The sequence below is a fragment of the Macrobrachium rosenbergii genome, chromosome 11 (assembly GCF_040412425.1).
Source record: "Macrobrachium rosenbergii isolate ZJJX-2024 chromosome 11, ASM4041242v1, whole genome shotgun sequence".
Taxonomy (NCBI): Eukaryota; Metazoa; Arthropoda; class Malacostraca; order Decapoda; family Palaemonidae; genus Macrobrachium; species Macrobrachium rosenbergii.
In genome coordinates, this window is record NC_089751.1 from 2363638 (window position 1) to 2383202 (window position 19565).

Sequence of the window (19565 nt, forward strand, 5' to 3'; positions counted from 1 at the left end):
TTATTAGAAAAAAACATAAACTAACTAACAAATAAATAAGTGAATAAACATGAAAGTGAATTATAAAAATTTAAGGAGAACTTCTGAAGCTCCGACATCCTCTGAAGGGAGGCTACAGTAGAGTAATGGTAGTACTCTGAACCCTATACTCTCTAGACCTTGCTAGGAACCATATTTGATTAAACCTTTTGATAAATGTAACGTCAAAAAGTCATTTGCACATTTGTGTTTTTAAAAGTACAGTCGCGTGCATTAAGTTCTTTTCCATGAAGTGTCCTTTATTTAACTATCTAATTTATCCAATGTCGTTTATATTTCGTAGTATCCCGCGTCATGTCAGTTTTTTAGGTGAATATATCTTGATCCACTCAATAGGGTAAGGTTTTGAGACTATAATAATTCACTATTTCATATTCAGATATGTGCTTTCTATATAATATTTTTTTCCTTGCAGGTCCATTGCTGAAGTATTTCTGAAGATGAAAAAATGCCAGATTGAACCGAGATACGTAGTTCTGACTGCGTACAGCATCAGGCAGAAGATGATGATATACTAAGCGAGGAATTCTTCAACAACAGAACCACTTCAACTTTCAACAAATTAAATGTGACAGGGCGTTGTCAAAATAACTGTTGACTGAAAGATGACCAAAAATACAAAAGCTATGAAACCTCAATATGTATTAAGATATACAGGTTCTCAGTGCTAATTTCCCATCAGTTCTAATATCAGCCATCAAATAGTTACGTATGATGCAGGAGACATAGTTTTGTTTTTGCCAGAAACAGCATCACTTTGATATCAGCAGCTTAGTGTTTCCTTATACATGGATAATTTAAATCTATTATTCAGCATTAGCTATCTAGCAGGCTTCAGGATACATAATCCTATGCTTCAGGGTACATAGTTTTCAGCTGAATCCCCTGGCAGTGCTATTAGTTCCTAAGTAGCTTCGTGCATTTCAGGATACATAATTCTTACCCTTAATTGTCGTTAGTTTGATATCAGTTATCAGGTAGTTCAGGCTGCTTAATATTTATTAATAATTTTCTTATCAGTTTTAATACCAGTAGAGGGTAATTTTCATTTCATTAACTTTGCAGTATCCAGTAGGTCCTTGTTCAGTGCATACATGTACTTAACCTGGGTACAGAGGTCACGTAAGGTAGATAGTAGGGCATTCTAATTAATTTGGGTCATTGCCCCGGAATTCATATACGATTAGTTTTAATGATTTGTTGACTATTTTCAAAGTAGTCAGTATATTCAGGACTAGTTTTGTGGAACAAAACTCTGAAGAATTACCCTGACAGAACAGGTAATATTTTTGGCTAAAGTACAAAAGATTCATGATAGCTTTTCTCTCGGTAGTCTTCGTTATTATTATTATTATTATTATTATTATTATTATTATTATTATTATTATTATTATTATTATTATTATTATTATTATTATTATTATTATCACTGAACAAGCCTACAGGGGCCTTTGACGTGAAATTCAAGATTCCAAAGAATATGGTGTTCATTTTAAAGAAGTTGCAGAAAGAGGTCATTTATTAGAGAAGAAAAATAAGATAGATTAATAAATTTGACAGATAAATAGATAATGATATAAATTATTTATAAGTAGGTAAAACTAGCTACCAACATAGTAGGGAGTTAAAAAATTAAGCTTTTCATGTATTCTTGTGGCCAGAAAACTTACTGTAGTTTGTTGCAGGTACTGATTCATATCAGAGTTCCTTTATAATTGATTTTGTAATAGAGAGGTCTTCGTTTCTGCAATATTAACGTAAGCATTGGTACTTTCTCTTTAAGACTTGAATTACTGAAAGGCTTCGTTTAATACAGGAGAGGTATCACAGCCAGCTGCATTCAAATGCATACTCTTCAGAGAAGAGATATTTCAGAATTTTGTCAATTTTGATGACAGTCAAGAATTTGTCATTCTTTTCAAGCTGTTAAACGAAAACACTGTGAATTGTTGTACAGAGCTTTGCCGTGAAAATAGCGCATCTTGCTTGACATTAAACATAAACCGATTAAAAAATAAATTAGCACTGTAAGTACTGGAGGATATCTTACCAAGAGCATATTATCATGGCATTCCTGCATATATCAAGACACTGATGGCTTTTAAAGTTTAAAAATGTAGGTCTTTCTTTGGTGGTAGGTTCATCTAGCTGACAATGACGTTATAAATAAATTATTTATTAGGTAAACTTTAAAAAAAATTCAAAGAACTACTAAGATCTTTGCTGTAGATAACCGAATCTTTAAAGTAAAATCAAATTCGAATTGTTGCTTTAAAGGAAATTAGGTACTATTAACAAATGACATCTTGCTTTATAAATAAACTTAAAATGGCTCTTTTTAAGAATTTGAATAGGATATTTTTGGAATACGATCAAATAAGCGTTCTCAGTTATGCGAAGGGTATATTCATCTTAATGTTTACATTGATAAGTGGTCTTTCTAGAACGCTGAAATTATCTTAAGAACTAGCCAGTATTTCTAACTAGAGCACTTGTATATTTTCCAGATGTTTGATAGAAAGCGGGAATTACTTTCTTAGGGGACATTTAGCTATTAGGAAAGTTTCCCATTAAAAATAATTACAATTTTAATCTGTAAATCACACGTTGTCTCTTAACTTGTAAGGTTCTCTCAAAGGGACTGATCTTCCATGAAAGGTGTAAATTGGAGTAAGGTTTGATAAAAGAAGTTGAACAGGAAGGTGGGAAGACCTAAAGGGGAAGTTATTTGATACTCAGAGATTTTTGTTATGCTTAGATTTGGCCCAAGAATAATTGCTAGAAATTTAATCTTAACAGCAGAGGTCTTTCTAAGCTTTGGACCCAATTCAGTTCTGAAATTATCTGTAGAGATATTTAAAAAAAGGTATGTCTGAGATGCTAGTGACTTTAACGTAAATCCATTGAGATATTCAATTATTTCTGAGTTGCAGGTTTAGTCAGTTTTAGAATTTCATTTAAAGGGCAACAGTGTCTTGACATACGGAGATTTTTAGGTTATGGTTTTTTTTTTTGTGTTAACTTGTTGGATAGCGTTCCCATTGCAGTCAACTGTTATAGTTAAAAATTTAACTGGTATTGTTTAACATTTAAATGCTCTTAAAAATGTAGCTTGTTAAAAATTTAACTTTAAATTTTGAATAATGGGAAAATTATTGTTGTACCAAATTGTACAAGAACTTCTATATTTCAGCTTTCTGCTCAGTTCTCACCAAATCTCGGCCTTCGTTTAGCTAGGAAAAGCAATTAGTGCCTTTGTTAGTTTCTAATAAAACAAAATAAGCTTAAAAACTACTGAAAATACTCGTGGTACCAAATTAATTCAAGAAAATTATAACAATATCCAGTGTCTCCCTAGGTATGGTATATCATGCAGACATTGTAATCTAGGTTGGATAAACTAAATTTGGAGACTCATGGCTTTTCAGATTTTTCCAACTGGCCAACATTTGCAGGAATCAGAAGTAGCAAAACTGTTCTGCAATGTTGTTAGCTACAGAACCCGATATAGAAGAGAGAACATTGTTGTAAATTGATAAAAATAACTAAGAAATTATTCTTACTTCCTCCTCTCAACCTTCCATTCTGGCTAGACTTCCCTTTCTGTCAACTTGAAATCTTATACTATACATCCAAGGGAATTTTGTCAGTCTCCTGTTAAAGCTGTTACATAGAAACACTTTGCAGATGTAACAGCATAGCTTGTCAGCTGCAGAATTGCACAATTTCACTTTTCATGCTGTAATAAAACCTTCACAAGTTGTTGACCAATTTCTGCATACTTTGCTTGAAAGGAATGTCATTTATTCTCTCTCTCTCTCTCTCTCTCTCTCTCTCTCTCACACACACACACACACACACACACACACATTTTGTACCTCGTCAAAACCTTCACATAGTTTTTTAAAGCTTAATTTCACACTTGAATCCCCGCTTATTCACACTACGGACTTAAAGGTGCCTTTTCCATTACTTCTAGACAAAGGGATTAAAAACCTCACTCTTTAACATTCTCTCACTTGAAAAATCTTCCTCTGAACACATTCAACCCTTACTCTAAACGCACACTTAAAACGTTTATATGTTTATATGGGTTTAGTTTTTCCATAATCACAGATATTACGATCTTAGATTAGAGTATGAAACAGGTAAATCTTTGGGTGTAATATTTGTTTCAGTACCTAAATTTAAGCGAGTTCTTTTTTTTTCAATAGTTCGTGTTTTTGAATATGATTAAGTTGGGAGGTTCATATTACCTCAATACTTGGGAAGGGAAGCCTTTCTTTAGCACTGTGTACAAAGTGAGATCTAGAGAACCTGAACAGTTTCAAGAAAATTGTGAATTTTTGCCTATTTTTAAGAGACGTAAGTAAGCTGAAGTACAGAAGTCTTCTTAGATATATATGCAATGTATGTAAACAAAACTGGAAAGATTGTAGATATATATATGCAATGTATGTAAACAAAACTGGAAAGATTGTAGACAGAAATGCTTAAAAATAAAGAACTCCTTGAGGTCAGCATTGCAGTGCTCCGAAGGAGAGAGAGTGCCCTCAGCTGGAGGTAATGGAACCAGTCGGTTACCAACTTTGAAGCCGACCCAAAAGGCATAAGTTTTCTAAGCTGACAAACAGCTGATTGCCGACATGGGAAGAAGTTTCGTATATACTTCCCTCGTGCTTTCCAGTGCTTTTCCAGTTTTTTATGTCTCTAGGGAAGATACGTTAGACGTCCCAAATGTCAAAGAATGATGTTAAGTACAGTAAGCTTGAGATGGGCGTGGCAAGGCTACCACCAAGACAAGCCTAGGATTATGTTCACTCTTATGGCTGTAGTTTCGTACTTAGCCAAATGTTTGGTTGACCTGTAGTGCCTTACGAACTGGGTAACTGACCCTGTATATTTTCATTGCCAGAATTTTGCATCAGACGAGTGTAATGCCCCCACAAAAAATTACTTTTTCGTTTTTCTATGAATAACTTGTAAGAAAATCTACGATTTTTATACATTTTGTCAATCTGTTTTCTGTTTTCACTAAGATTTCTTGTAAGATTTTCTCCCATGTCTTGTTACAGAATTTGAGTGTTGTATTAAATCTCATAGAAAACGGGGAACATTAAGTAAAAGACTTGTAGTTAAGATGTACATATACTTTCGAATGTATTAGCCATTGTAAGGTTGAATTTGTAGCTGTCAGAATTCTTTCCTTAGAGCTGTGTGTATAAATTTACTTGTAAACATTTGTTGATGAGGGTGTTTGATCTGTCTCCAGGGGTTTATGTATATGGTAGTGGCTTATTTTTATTATGGATAACTGACTAAAATGACTTCGTATAGTGAGGTGCGGAAGTGCTCTATATGCCTGACTTCATAATCTTTGGTTATTTTCCAAGAAATTTCTCATTTTGTGGTGATTTTCTGTACTCTGAATTGTCACGTTTTGCTCATAATTTAATTATTATTAGGTTCTGTAATTTCAAATACCATTTCCTGGCCTAATTTGTGTAAATTTGGTGCCGTAATGGAATAATTCTATTTTGTAGACCATCATTTACGAAGATTAGAGAATTTATTTGTCATTTTTGCTGATGCTGCATTTGATTGTGTCAGATGCTGATATATCAAAAGTTTACATGCATATTGTCCACAAGGTTATTTTTTAAGTACAGAATATCATTTATATTCTGCCAGATGTCTTAAAAGATATAGTTTCAAGACATTTTGATAGTTAAATGTTGTGCTCAAAAGCCTTAAAGTCCATAGGAACATTTTAAAAGTTGTGCTGAAAGCCTTAAAGTAAATCTATAAGGACATTTGCTAAGTTAAAAGTTATCCTTTTGCTCAAAAGTATGACAAAACTTTTAATTATGTTTCGGACACATAACCGTCGTTCCAAAAGGGGGTACCAGCTTGGGGCTCTAACGCCTTCGCGTTTGAGGGTCGACATTACATTCGTGTACCTGAAATAAAGAACGGATAAATATCGCGATGGCCCGCTTAGAATTCTGTGTGAGAAACTTTACAAAGTTCATAACATCGTCAGTTAATTATAGTAGATAAAGTCTGTGTGTGTGTTAATCTTGGAGGAATGTTTGTGGGAGCCTTTGTAAAAAGGTTAGTGTGTAATAATGTGGTTTTTGATATACTAGAAAGGTTGTTATAGGCCTACTTTCACAAAATACCTTGCCATAAGGCATCATGAGATTTTGAGGCTTTTTGAGGTAATATCCAGACTTCACTGAAAGCAAAAGATGAATTTTAGAACCAAGGTTCTTCCCTATAATTTAACAGGACGAGTTTACTCTCTGTATTATCAGGTTGCATTTTTAACGTAAAGCTTGATGTATATTGAAAGTAATCCCACGAACAGTTTGGTTAGGATTTAGACGAAGCGGATGCTATGGAGGAGCTAGTTGTCATTTCCTTACAGAAAATGCAGAAATTTTCATTGCCAATTTCTGAAATGTTTACGTCAATCTGTAATGGTAACGTGGCTTCAGGTGCTGACAGGTTTCCCCAGAAGTTTTGCAGAGAAAGTGTTGCAGTGATTTACTGGAGCACATTTTAATGCCAATTATGAAATGTTTACGTCAGTTTGTAATGGGTAAGTGGCTTCAGGTACTGAAAGGTTTCCCCTGAAGGTCTGTAGACTATAACTTGTGGTTGGCTCGTAGGACTGTAGAAGTGTTTGGCTCGCAGAACTGGAGGAGCATTTCCCAGATGTTAGGTGTCTAGGTAATGGTGGTATAGTACCGTCTGGGGCCATTTTGTTGCTGAGAGAATGTGATTAGAGACGTAACTTTATTGCTTTGTGGACATTCTTATGTATAAATGATGTAGCAATTTCATTGCTCCAGAAATGGCTTTGGCAGGCTTTACTGAATCAATGTATCTTTGAGAAGCCACTAGAATGTCAGCTGACTTTACAGTTAATATACCCTGATCCTGGCTAAGTTAAGACACTGGGCATGATGCATGCAAGAAATTTCATTGTTTTTATGTTGCTGTGCAACTTACATTTCTAGATGTCAGTGGATTTGTGTAGAGGTTTTCTGAGTGTTGGTATAGTAACATCATTCAAGAAGTAGAAGTCTGCTGATAGGTAGTTTAGTATTAAATAAGTTCTTTTTTATGATGTTGGTTTGTGGTTTAATCCAGTCCTTGCTCGTGTTGCCTTGGGATTCACAGTGTTATTCCACGAGAGTCAAGTTTTGGAATAACTGAAGGATCGAAGTTTTGCTGTTGATAGACCAGTGCTGAGAATAAATTTGGTTTACGTTAAGAGTTGTACTTAAGCTTTTCATAGTTTGTAAGCAGTAAATTTTGGTGTACAGGAAAGCTTGATATTGTTTAGCCTTATTAGGAGTTTGCTAAGAGTTTTATCTTGGCTACAACTAAAATGTGGAATAGTTTTCTTAGTGCTGTTATGGAATCTTCTGATCTCCAAATATTTAAGACAGGAGCAAATTCGTTCCTGCTCTCTGCTGCTGACTTCTCTGAATATTAGGTGTATCGTTTTATTTAATGTTCCCTCATATTCATTTGTTCATCACCTCTCTCTCTCTCTCTCTCTCTCTCTCTCTCTCTCTCTCTCTCTCTCTCTCTCTCTCAGGCTGATATCCTTTCACATTTCTTGGTTTTTAGAAAGTGTGTTAGTCTGTGGTACTTTCACTTTTCTTGGTCTGAAGCTTTGGGAAGTTTCTTTTGATATGTTGCATTCAGAAAGTTTGTTGTGACACCTTTAGCTGTGGGAATTTTGTATTTGTGTGATACTTTCACTCTTAGAAAGTCAATTGATCTGTGAAACTTGTTCTGAGAAAGTCTGCTTCTGATATTTTTTGCTTTCAGAAAGTATGCTTTTGACATTTGTAATACTTTGGCTTTAGATTGCACACTGGTCTGTGTGATATTCTCCTTGAACTAATTTTGTTGTATGTGACAGAATTTTATTACAATGTCTGTGTGTTTCTTTTACCTTCCTGTAGGTTGTTAGTCTGGTAACTTTAATGGTTTTGCCTTCACAGAATCTGTTAGCTTTGATGCTGTGGCTTTCAAGAGGTCTGGGTTTGTGGGTTTTTCCTAAAGGTCTGTTATATTTTCTGTTTCTTTGTGATTCTTATTGGTAGTCTGCTAATTGCTGTTATTCACTTATTCCTAGAAGTCTTGCTAGTCTGCATTTTTTTATGCAGAAAATCTGTTAGCTTGTCTGGGCTGTGACTTTTTATGGCAAGAAAGTCTGTTAGGGAGTTTGTCTGGGCTGTAAAGTCTGTTATTTTGTCTTTCCATTTTCCCTGCCAAGAAGTATACATTCTGGTTTTGGGGAGTTACTGATTAGAAATTCTATTAATCTGAGAGTTCTCCTTAGGCTTCTCGAGTCTCTTGCTTAAAATGTCTTCATATTTTATGAATGTTATGCTCAGGAAGTTTTGCCCCCAAAAAGTGGGTAATTTCGAAAGAGTTTTAGTCAGGAAAGTGTGTGTGTTTGGTAGGGTTTTTCCTAACCTGTATTTATCTTTGGAGGAGACTGTTAATTTTACCTAAAAAAAAGTGTTAGTCTTACCCTAAGAATTCTCGCTAGGGAGGGGTTTTGCCTGAAATGTGTGTCTTTGGAAGGAACTTTCGCACAAAAAGTGTTATTTTTACCTAAGAATTTTTGCTGGGAGGTTTTCCCTGGAAAACATATTAATTGTAGGTGATTTTTGTCCAATGTGTTGACTCTTGAAAGTTTTTCTACCCAGGAAGTGTTGTCAGTTTGGAGTTGGTTTGGGTGAGGCTCATTTTGCCTAGAAATTGTGTCAGATGATAGAGTTCTTTGCCTAAAGTGTGTTACTTTGGGAAAGATTTTCTTATCAGAAAAAGTATTAGTTTGAGGATAGTTTTTGTGAAGGAGGCCTACTGATTTAAGGGCGGTTTTTGTTCTGATTGGAAATTATTGGAATTAGTATTCTTTGGCTTAAAAACTGTTGGTCTACACGTTTTCCACCCAAAAGGTATTAATTTACCCCCTTTCCATACACAGGAAGTCTTTTAGCAAGTTTTTTGCTATGAAAGTTTTCGTTTATTGGCCTAAAATGTTTGTTGGTGTGGGAGGAATTTTGCTTCACCCTGCAAGTGAAGTTTATAGGCCTGCAAAATTTGTCAGTTTGGGAGCCAGAGTTGATTTTGCCCAGAAAGGGGCGTTTACAGTACTACTAAGTTTGTCAGTTTGGGAGGCAGAGTTGATTTTGCCCAGAAAGGGGAGTTTACAGGCCTGCCAAGTTTGTCAGTTTGGGAGCCAGAGTTGATTTTGTCCAGAAAATGGAGACTTGCCTAAAAAAGCTTGTGATTTTTATCACGTGATAGTGCTTCGTCAGCCCTCTGCCTATGAAAGTCTTTTTCTTTATCTAGAGTGTGATTTTTTGTATATAAAGAGGTCAGTTCGATATTGGTCTTTGCCTATAAAGTATGTTATTGGAGAGAGATTTTTACACACAAAGTGCAGTCTTTTAGGCACAGAAGGTATGTCAGTTTCGGTGTTTTTTGCCTAATAGTACTCACAAGAATAGAGGTTTATTATTCTCTTAGAAATTCTGGATATAAATGATGGCCACATGTCAAGAGTAAATTAGAAGGGTCAAGATTTATTGTGTCCCAAAAGCTAACAAAATAAATTAAGTTTACCGAAATTTCTAGTTTGGTATTAGCATTTTAAAGGCAGATTCTGGGGCATAATGTCAAAATTAAAAGAAGTAATCTTTCTATGAAGTTTTACGTAGTACTCATTAGTCGTGACTACGGCAATGGTAGCTCTTTCGTAACGGTCTGTATGAAAAAGCAGTGTCAGTTATTCTGTAGCCCTGTACTGATGACCAATATGTTAAACAGTAATTTTAATATATTCATGTGCCACATCAAACAGCAATTTTAATTTTTAGGCAATTTTTGTCCACGTTGCCCTATTCTGATAGGGATAAATAAGTTATTTTTGTCAATAATGTGGTGAGCTGTACGAAACGATTTTTCTTAATGTTCAGTCTTGTTCTGGTGGTCAGTACAAAACTGTTTTTCAAAGTCTTGTTAAAACTGAAAGCAGAAAGATTTGAGATGACATCCTAACCTCAAAAAGCCCAAAGAAATGTCCCAAATCAGGTGTTGAACGTTCCTTCATAATTACCTGCTAATGAGGCTGAACTTTTGGTCCCTAATTATGGGTTAATGAAGCAGATTATCCCTTAATTATAAGGCAATGGGATGATTATATCTCCCTAATTAGATACCTCTTAAAGAGAACGATTTGTTGAACAAATTCCAAGTTATTGAAAGGTTTCTTCAACCAAATTACATATAAATGAACCTAATTTCTCTGGAATCACTTGGCAATGGGATGATCATCTCTCTCTAATGAGATAATTACGTGCTAAAGAGGCTGATTTATCTACTGAATTGCCAGTCAATGAGGCTGATTTGTTCCCTAATTACCTGCCAATGGGATGGATTTTTGTAAGGCGTATCACACAGAACCTAAATTGGCCCGGTGGTCCACGTGTACGGTGAAGGCGACGTTAGTCCGACCTGCTGTCCTGCTGGGGGAGGAAGAACGGGGCAGGAGGATATTAGCTTTGCACGTCTCCGACCATTTACCTGACTCAATCACGTACATTGAATGGTGTCTTTAGGCCTATAAGACGAAGTGGTTTGTTTTGGGAGGGGGGAGTGCCTCAAGGCACGCTTGTTCCACCTGAAGGGGTTTGGGTCACTTGTCTGCTTTTGGGGAGACTGTGTGTGTCATGGTGTAATTAATCGCTTTTGTTGTAACATAGACTGGAGGATGACTTGTTATTTGAAGTAAAATAAAGTTAATTAGCTTTTGTTTGGTTTATTTGTGAAATTCCTGTATTTCTCTTGCTCATAATGACATCTGAGAATATAAATGAATATTCTATATTTTGAAAATGAATCTTGTAGATGAAAATAACATGTGAACTGAAAATAGCACCAAATAAAGCATATATATATATAACTTTTAAAAGTCTTGAATTAATGACCAAAATTTAAAGTTAAATATAAATCTAGTTGTGAACAGTTCCATATTTTGGTGCATATAAAGTTATTAGGCTGAGCCTAAAGTAAATGCAATTGAAATAGTATAAAATGTAGCTAATTTTTCAATGTAACGAAAGCAATTTTATAAAATACGAGAGTGCAGCAAATATGTGATTTTTAAGAAAGATTGAAACTAATCAAAAATCATTTGAAAGTATATGTAAAATGATTTAAACCAAAAATCATGTGTAAGTATATATGAAATTATTTAATGTGTAAATTTCTCTAATAAAAAATGCCCATCTTGTCATGCAACATGGTGCTTTACAAGTTATAATTAAACGCATTGCACCGTCAATTTCACATGGAGAAAGTTAGTCAGGCGAAGGTATTTGAAGGAACGGTTTCTAATAATAAAAAGAATATTAAGTAAAAATGGATCATTTCAGTGTTAAAAGTTTCACCCAAATGAGAATTTTTGAAAAATATTCAATGAATTTGAAGTTACACATATACAGCGTATCTAAATCGGATGGGGTGTCACTAGAGCCTATCTTCTGACATATTTTAAACTTTTTGCCGTCAGATTTTACATCAAAATGGCAATATTTGTGGTAAATGGAAGTATGTGTTTATAATCATGACCAGACTTCAATTTGGCCACCATTATTGACATTTTGATATCAAACTTTGTCAAAATGCTGAAATCTGCCAGGGTGACAGGCTGTGTGAGACCCTTAAAATATACAAAGTTATTTCAGTCAAATGCATATTAAAAAGAATGAAGTTAATTTGTATATAAAAACCTCTGAAAATGAGGCTGAATTAGCCTTATCAATTAATATCTACAAGTAAAATTATCGTCTACAGCTCAAAGTCAAGAATTCTGTCAGGTACTAAGCCAATGTCAGATGGCTAAAACGTTCGAAATATATTCATCTTCGTTACCGTCCTTCCTTATTTGTTCTCTTGTTTTCTATGAGGTTTAATTTTACAAAGTCTCATTTTCTATTGAAAAGACGTTAGTGAAACTCTTTAGACTAGAAATCTCAAGGAAAACGAAGAGCAGAATGCCAAAATGTACGTTTACACCTCGTGGATATCCTTAGAGTCATCCATGGAGGAACTGGACTTAGAAAATATTTTGGGGTCGGGCCATTATACTTCTGGGCGATATTCTGGTGGTTTAAGTATACGGGAAATCACGCCTTGTTTCGCAGGACACTACAGGTCAACCAAGCATTTGCCTAAGTACGAAACTACAGCCATAAGAGTGAAAGTAACCTAGGCTTGTCTTGGCGGTAGCCTTGCCACGCCCCCCTTAGACTTACTGTACTTAACATCATTCTTTGACATTTGGGACGTCTAACATATCTCCCCTAGAGACATAGAAAACTGGAAAAGCACTGGAAAGAACGAGGGAAGTATATACCAGACTTCTTCCCATCTCGTCAATCAGCTGTTGTCAGCTTAGAAAACTTATGCCCTTTGGGTCGGCTTCAAAGTTGGTAACCGACTGGTTTCATTACCTCCAGCTGAGGGCACTCTCTCTCCTTCGGAGCACTGCAATGCTGGCTCCAAGGGAAAAAAAAATTTTTTTTGTTTCATTTTCATAAGTAATCTCCCCTACCTTTCAATATATTTATAGGTTATAAAAATGTCAGATAAATTAAGTTTTTATTTCCTCCTCATTCTACAAACTGTTTATACAATCCTTACGTCAACAATGACGTCACAACCTTATACTACGCTATCAATGACGTCGCCACCTTATGTAGTAGTTGCGTACGTCATCAATGTCACCCTATGACTTCTTGAACGTCCTTAAAAAAATTCAATGACGTCAGAGTTTATTTTTGCAAATCGCAGTGATCCTTATACATACATCATGTCATAACCTTACAAGGACTTACGTCATTAATGACACCCTGATTCTAGTTACGTCACACCATGTTAAATTATTGACCGTCAATGACATCCTTTCTTGTGAATGGTAGTTACGTCACAACCTATGACGTAATTGTTGAACGTCATAACCTTAATACATCAATGACGTTACCTTCGTTCTTGTAAAAGGTAGCCACCTTTTACCTGCGTCATTACTGACGTCATACTTTACAAGACCTTAGGTCATCAATGACACCTTTTGGATGGTAGTTATGTTAATCTCTTACGTTCTTCAGTACCTGAACGTGGTCCTTAGAAGGGCTTACATCACCAATGACGTGTAAAATTGTGTAGAGTATCACTGACGTCACTAAGTATTTAACTTGTGACGTTACGTGAATGGTAGTTCCTCAGTATTTGACTATCAGTAACGACACCCCGTGAGACGCATCTTTGGCAAGATTCTAAATGGTACTTTTTCCATAATTATTAAATTTTATGAACCATCCCTTCTCTGCATTCGTGAATCTCAAGTGATTATTCGTAGATCATTTCTCACGTGTATACGTAAGTTTCGGGTGATCTTTTGAGAAGTATTACTTGGGCAGTCTTGGTGCTCAATCTGGCACTCTTGAACTTTTCGCTTTGGCCTCAATAAAAACACAAAAATTTTCTATGAACACTCTCGCTATACGAGCACTTCCATTTCAACCATACCTTAGGTATTGTTCAATTCAAGTTTAATCATCCTTTCTGTAGGATTATTTTGTTCCAGTTTTAAACTCCTTCACGTACCGTTTCTAAAGTCATCTGTGACTTTAGTATGGCTTATTTTACTTCTTTGTAGCTGGGGAGAGAGAGAGAGAGAGAGAGAGAGAGAGAGAGAGAGAGAGAGAGAGAGAGAGAGAGAGAGAGAGAGAGAGAGAGAGAGAGAGAGAGAGAGAGAGAGAGACTTTGCAACAGAACTTAAAATGTGAAACATCTTAATTTTAGAAAAATAAAAACCTTTATACATAAAGACCAAACTCTTTCAGAAAGGCCTTACTGTTCATTCACGCAGAGACCAAGTTTAGAATCCCACTGTGTAAGGGTAACTAGGCCATACGCAAGACCTTACTAAGTTTCAAAACAAAGTTGCTTGCACACCATGCAACAGGCCATGTTTATGAGTAGACACACCTTCTGTAGCTTTCAGTCTTCTGCAAGAATCCCATGTGCAAAAGATTCACTCGAACACTAAATCATGAAGGGTAAGACTTTCAAACCTGAGACAAATGAACAATGAATGGGTAATCCCAAGACCAGTAGCAATAAACATTAGAAGATTCAGCTATTTCCCGAAGGCCTGATTCAACTAACTGATAAGGCTTAAAAAGCCTGTGCAATCCAACCTGCCTGGCATCATTTCCTACACTAGCTTCTACAAGTACCAGAGTACCTGCTTGCCTCCAAAGAAACTGTCGAAATTCCGAGGAACAATCAAGGGTGTTCTTATGTTAAATTTTTGGATGAACCTACTCTAAGTAAACAATAGCACCAAATAATACGGGCAAGTGGTTATAGGAAGTTAGTGGACGCCTGTAAGAATGTATTTCCAGTACGCTGGTGACAGACGCAACAGAAAGACTGTGAAGGAATGATGATGGAATGGAGAAAACAGGAGAGATTCGGAAGATAAACATACGATTGTCTATGACGGTGGAGTTAATAGTATATTAAAGGAGTTTCTCATAAAAATATGCCAAGCAATGGGCATTACTAATAGCTGCAGAAGTAACATGATCATGTAAGAAAAATGGGATAAAATAGAAGAGGATCAAACTCATTTTGAGAAGACCTGGAAGTGGAACAGTCACAAACTGATAACCAGTTGAAGTCTTGAGCTGACTAAACAAAAATGTATACGAAAAAAGAAACTGGGAACAGTGACAGATTTCGTCATTGCAAACATCTCATACACACTGCAATGCTACACTTCCAAGAAAGGCCACGGTATCAGGCAGACCATATCTCCAAAAACAGAAAATCATAAAAGCATGACACACACACAAACCTCAAGGGACTCTGATAAAACAACGAGATGAAGCTGGAACAAGCAAAAAGCAAATACTGTACAGTACCTCTGGGGTTTGATTATGAGGAAACGGGCTTTAGTCTTCGTCTCGAGTGGACAGCAAGCACAACAAAAACGAATTATGAAATACAGTAATGGCGAGTATATGCAGTGGATGGAAGAATCACAAAAACCAGCACAGGGGTTGATAAAGTTCAGTTACTAAAACAAATGGTGTCGAGAGATATTTAGGAAATTAAACTAAGCCACAAAAAAAAAAAAAAAATAGTGAGCAGTAGTCAAGGTCGTGACCTGAGAACTCTATACCCAAAGTCTGGACATCACAAATGACAAAATGATTCACAAAAGGATAAAGAAGCAGGGAAAAACTTGACCAAGGAGCTTCAGGGAATGTGAACTTATGGTAGGACGTATATCAGATACACACACCTGGACTCCAACTGGCAATATGAAAGAGGAATGACTTGACAAACCACACACAAGAGAGATGACAATGATGGATCTCCTAGAAAATAACTGGAAAACTGACTTAACAGTAAAGGCACCATGCCATGGATGCTACGTATGCTGTTGACAAAATCCCAGAAGTCATCAGAATGAAACAAAATGATTTTCTATGAATTCTGGCACAGGAACTGGGGCAAGATCAAAGGAGAAGGTCAGAACACTGAAATGATACCTAGAGGGCTAAGTCCACTTATATTAGTTAATGGTTGCTCCCAAGAAAATGAGTAGATTGTTATAGGATCCTGCTTTAGGCAAATGATCTGACCACAAGACAAGAGTCAGAGGGAGAAAAACAAAGGAGATTTCAGTTATGGAATGCATGTTTGGAAAGAAGGGTTCACAGCAACTGTGAATGAGTACGGGTGATGTAAAGATAGATTACCAAAGACACGTGATGAAGGAGTATAAAGCGATGAGACGAGTACAAAAAAATGTAAGGAAGGATAGGTCTTGAGTGAAAATTACAAAATGCAGTCATACCAATAACAGAGGGAGAATATAATTTGGAGGAATTCAAGAGAGAAGGCAAAGTGCATAATAAGGTCGACATATTCATAAATTTTCCAGCTGTTGATAACCATTTCAATAACGGAAATGAGTTATCAACAGCTGGAAAATGTATGCATCATCTGATGGCAAAAGTGCAGCAGAGACAACAAACTGAAAACTTATGAAGAATAACTTAAAAGATATGAGAAAGGGCTCTTAACTGGTGCCAAACGTTGACACAACAGTTGAAAAACTTACACCCAAATATAAACAGCCGGGCAGAGGTCACAGACTCGAGGAAAGCTCAGCACATGTCAGAAGTTAAGGAGTTTAGGCAAAACCTGAATTCAAAGGAGAGAGGAATGTCTTGACACAAAGGAAAGGAATATCAGACTTGGAGAACAGTACTGTTGGGTGAGATATGAGTTTCAGAAGAAAGTTTAGATGTTACAGATTTAGTCATACAAATATTTACAATGGCTGAAATTTATTGGTTCATAAATGGAGTTAAGGTACAACAAAATCTAAGATGCTGTGAGTGCCATTATCAAAGAATCATTGGATGAAGCTAGTCAATGTACTGTCAAACCTGTTATTCATGAGACAAGAGAGAATGAAATTATGGAGGCAGGTGCCCAGGAATATTAGTGGATGGATAGATGAAATGGATGAAGTAATCAGAAATGTGTACAAATGGAAATTATGGGAGATTAAACTGAAAAGTCCAAAGACCACTTAGCAGAGCTGGGCAACAGCAACATGAAATCACAGAAGGCCATACATACTCAAAATTAGCAAACAAAAAAAAAAAAAAAAAAAAAAAGTAAGGCCTAATATGGTGTATAGTAATGGAAGCAGTAATGCTGATGTAAAATTCTTGTAAATGCAAGGTCGAAAAAACAAAATAAAGGAAGCAGAATTAGCTACACAGATGAAAACCAACTGCTCATGGTAAGGAGGAAGACCAGTTAGGCAAGAGTGACAAGATGTTAGGCAAGAGGGTTATTGCCAGTCTGCAAAGTGGAAACTAAACACTAGGACAGTGGAAATTACAGACAGCATTAACTCAGCAATTCATGAATGACTTAGAATGCCTCACCGATAAGAGACAGAGATCTCCATTATGGTTTCAATGGTGAAAATAATGCACTGTACATTGCAGGACAACTGCAATCAGAAAAAAGTTATCATAAGAAACTTGGATTGGATTTAAGAAAACTTGGCTCTCAAGCCAAGCGCTTCCATTCATTCAGGGCCTGAGGGAGTGAAAGGAGGAAGTTGGACTGGTTGGAGCGCAAGATTGAAGACAGGAGTGGGAACAGATGCCAAGTCAAGGCTAAAATGTGGGTGCATCTAGGGCATAAAAAGACGCTGCTCATATGAAACTTGGCACAAATGATTATCTCATTTCCAAGCCACTTTAAGTATATAATTTAGACAAAATGAAAGAGTCAGGGAAAGAAGTAGGTATGACAAGTTTAAACAAGGAGACTTTGTGTACATTGTAATCACACGTAATGCCATACATTAGTTACAAGAGACACTATAGATGGGTATGGTGAACAACAGCTAAAACATGACTGATAAAAAAGGGATTGAACACAAGCAGTTGGCATATGTTACAGAGAATATAAAAGATTCTTGGATGATATTCAAAGATATCAGGATGGCGTAAGGCAAACAGTGAGAAAGCCCAGAGTGAAAGTTAAAAGATATAAACCACCTTGCTGTACAATGCAGAAGTATGAGTCTTGCAAGAGGTCATATTCTAGCATAAATCTAAAAGCTGAAGTGGAGCCTTACTGCCTTCCAATGTGGATTACGAATTTATCATTTAGTACTTTAGCCAGACCATCGAGAGTCTACAAAATGATTGAGATGGTATGCCAAATGTACTTAAATACACAGAAAGGCCAAGACTTCTAATCTGGATATGTCTAAAGGTTAGAGATGGATGATCTGATGGCAAAATGAATGGAATAACATGTGAAAAGGAAAATCCTGAAAGAGGTGCATTTGATGTCTGGGATGTAGATATGTGCAGTACCAGTTTGGGGATGACTCAGCACAGACAAGACTTTCAAAAGGACACACCAGGTTTGCTCTCTTCACCAGTAAGCAAAAACTGCACCGATTACAGCTATCACAAAATAGGTCACGAAAAGCGAGAGCTAGAAATGCTCAACATTGGTACAAAATTAACAAACACCACTGTTACCATAATTGCACAACCCTGCATATTTACAAATGTATCAACCCAAATAACCAAAAAATACATGCACGTAAACAACCCACCCTATTCAAAACCACTTTCTAGCTATTTAATTTTGGTCACTGCCAAAAAAAGTTAAGAACCACTGGGTAAAGGAATGGGAGTCACACCACCTTGCGAGACATCTCTCCACTTATGTATGACTTGAGATCTTCTCCATATTTGGTCTGTCCTTATACTAAATAAATGGTTTGTACCACCAACATAGAACATCCAAGAACTTGGACTCTGCTTGAAAATGACAATAAAGGCTTTTCTTCAGATACCAGGTTTGTTCTGGTATGGAGAGAGAGAGAGAGAGAGAGAGAGAGAGAGAGAGAGAGAGAGAGAGAGAGAGAGAGAGAGAGAGAGAGAGAGAGAGAGAGAGAGAGAGAGAGAGAGAGCACATCATCTATAACATTACCAAATAATAAAACACAAGAAATTTTATTTAAAAAAAAAAAAGGACAAATGTAGCACTTTCACAATTTTTACAAACCCATAAGTATTTCAGTCACATAACCCATAATTATTTCAGTAACATAACCTTAATAAAAAAAAAAAAAAATAAAAAACTGAATCATTTTTACACATTTTCTTGATACAGGTATTGCTGTACATATGTAAGGTAAACTTTTTATCTTGTCCACACAGGACATCCAACATCACACTCACTTGAGTGTGATTTTAACAATTTCTTTCAGCTAGAAGAGAAAAAGAGGGAGGGAGGGAAATTAGTACTATAATTATTACTACAGTGGACCCCGGCTTATTCAATGTTCAGGATTTGCAGACTTAACGGTTCACGGAAAATTCGCCTATTCACAGTATTTTCACTAGAAATATTCACTAATTACTGTACTTACATATTTTCATGAATAAAGGCACTTTTGGTGATAAAACTATTAAAATACTCTAGTATAAGTATTTTTAGTTTTTTTTTTTTTTGTGTTTGAACTATCAAAATAGGCAGTTCTAAGCATTTTTTGAGGGGTTTTAATATTTGCAGATTTTAGTTATTCTCAGGGGGGTTGTGATACACATCCCTCGTGAATACCAGGGGTCGACTGTATTACTAAAATGCAGTTTATAGGGACTACTGAGTGACAATTTCCCTCTCAAGGCCCATCTAAAGGATGGTTCCAGTGACAGGTGAAAAACAAATGACAATTGTTTGCACGAATCTCTCAGCATAAGGAGAGAAAGAGGTCCTGTACTATAAAGCACATCCGAAGACTGTTTAAATGAATAGAGAAAAAAGGGGCATAAATTTCATATGAAACAACACAAGAGGGA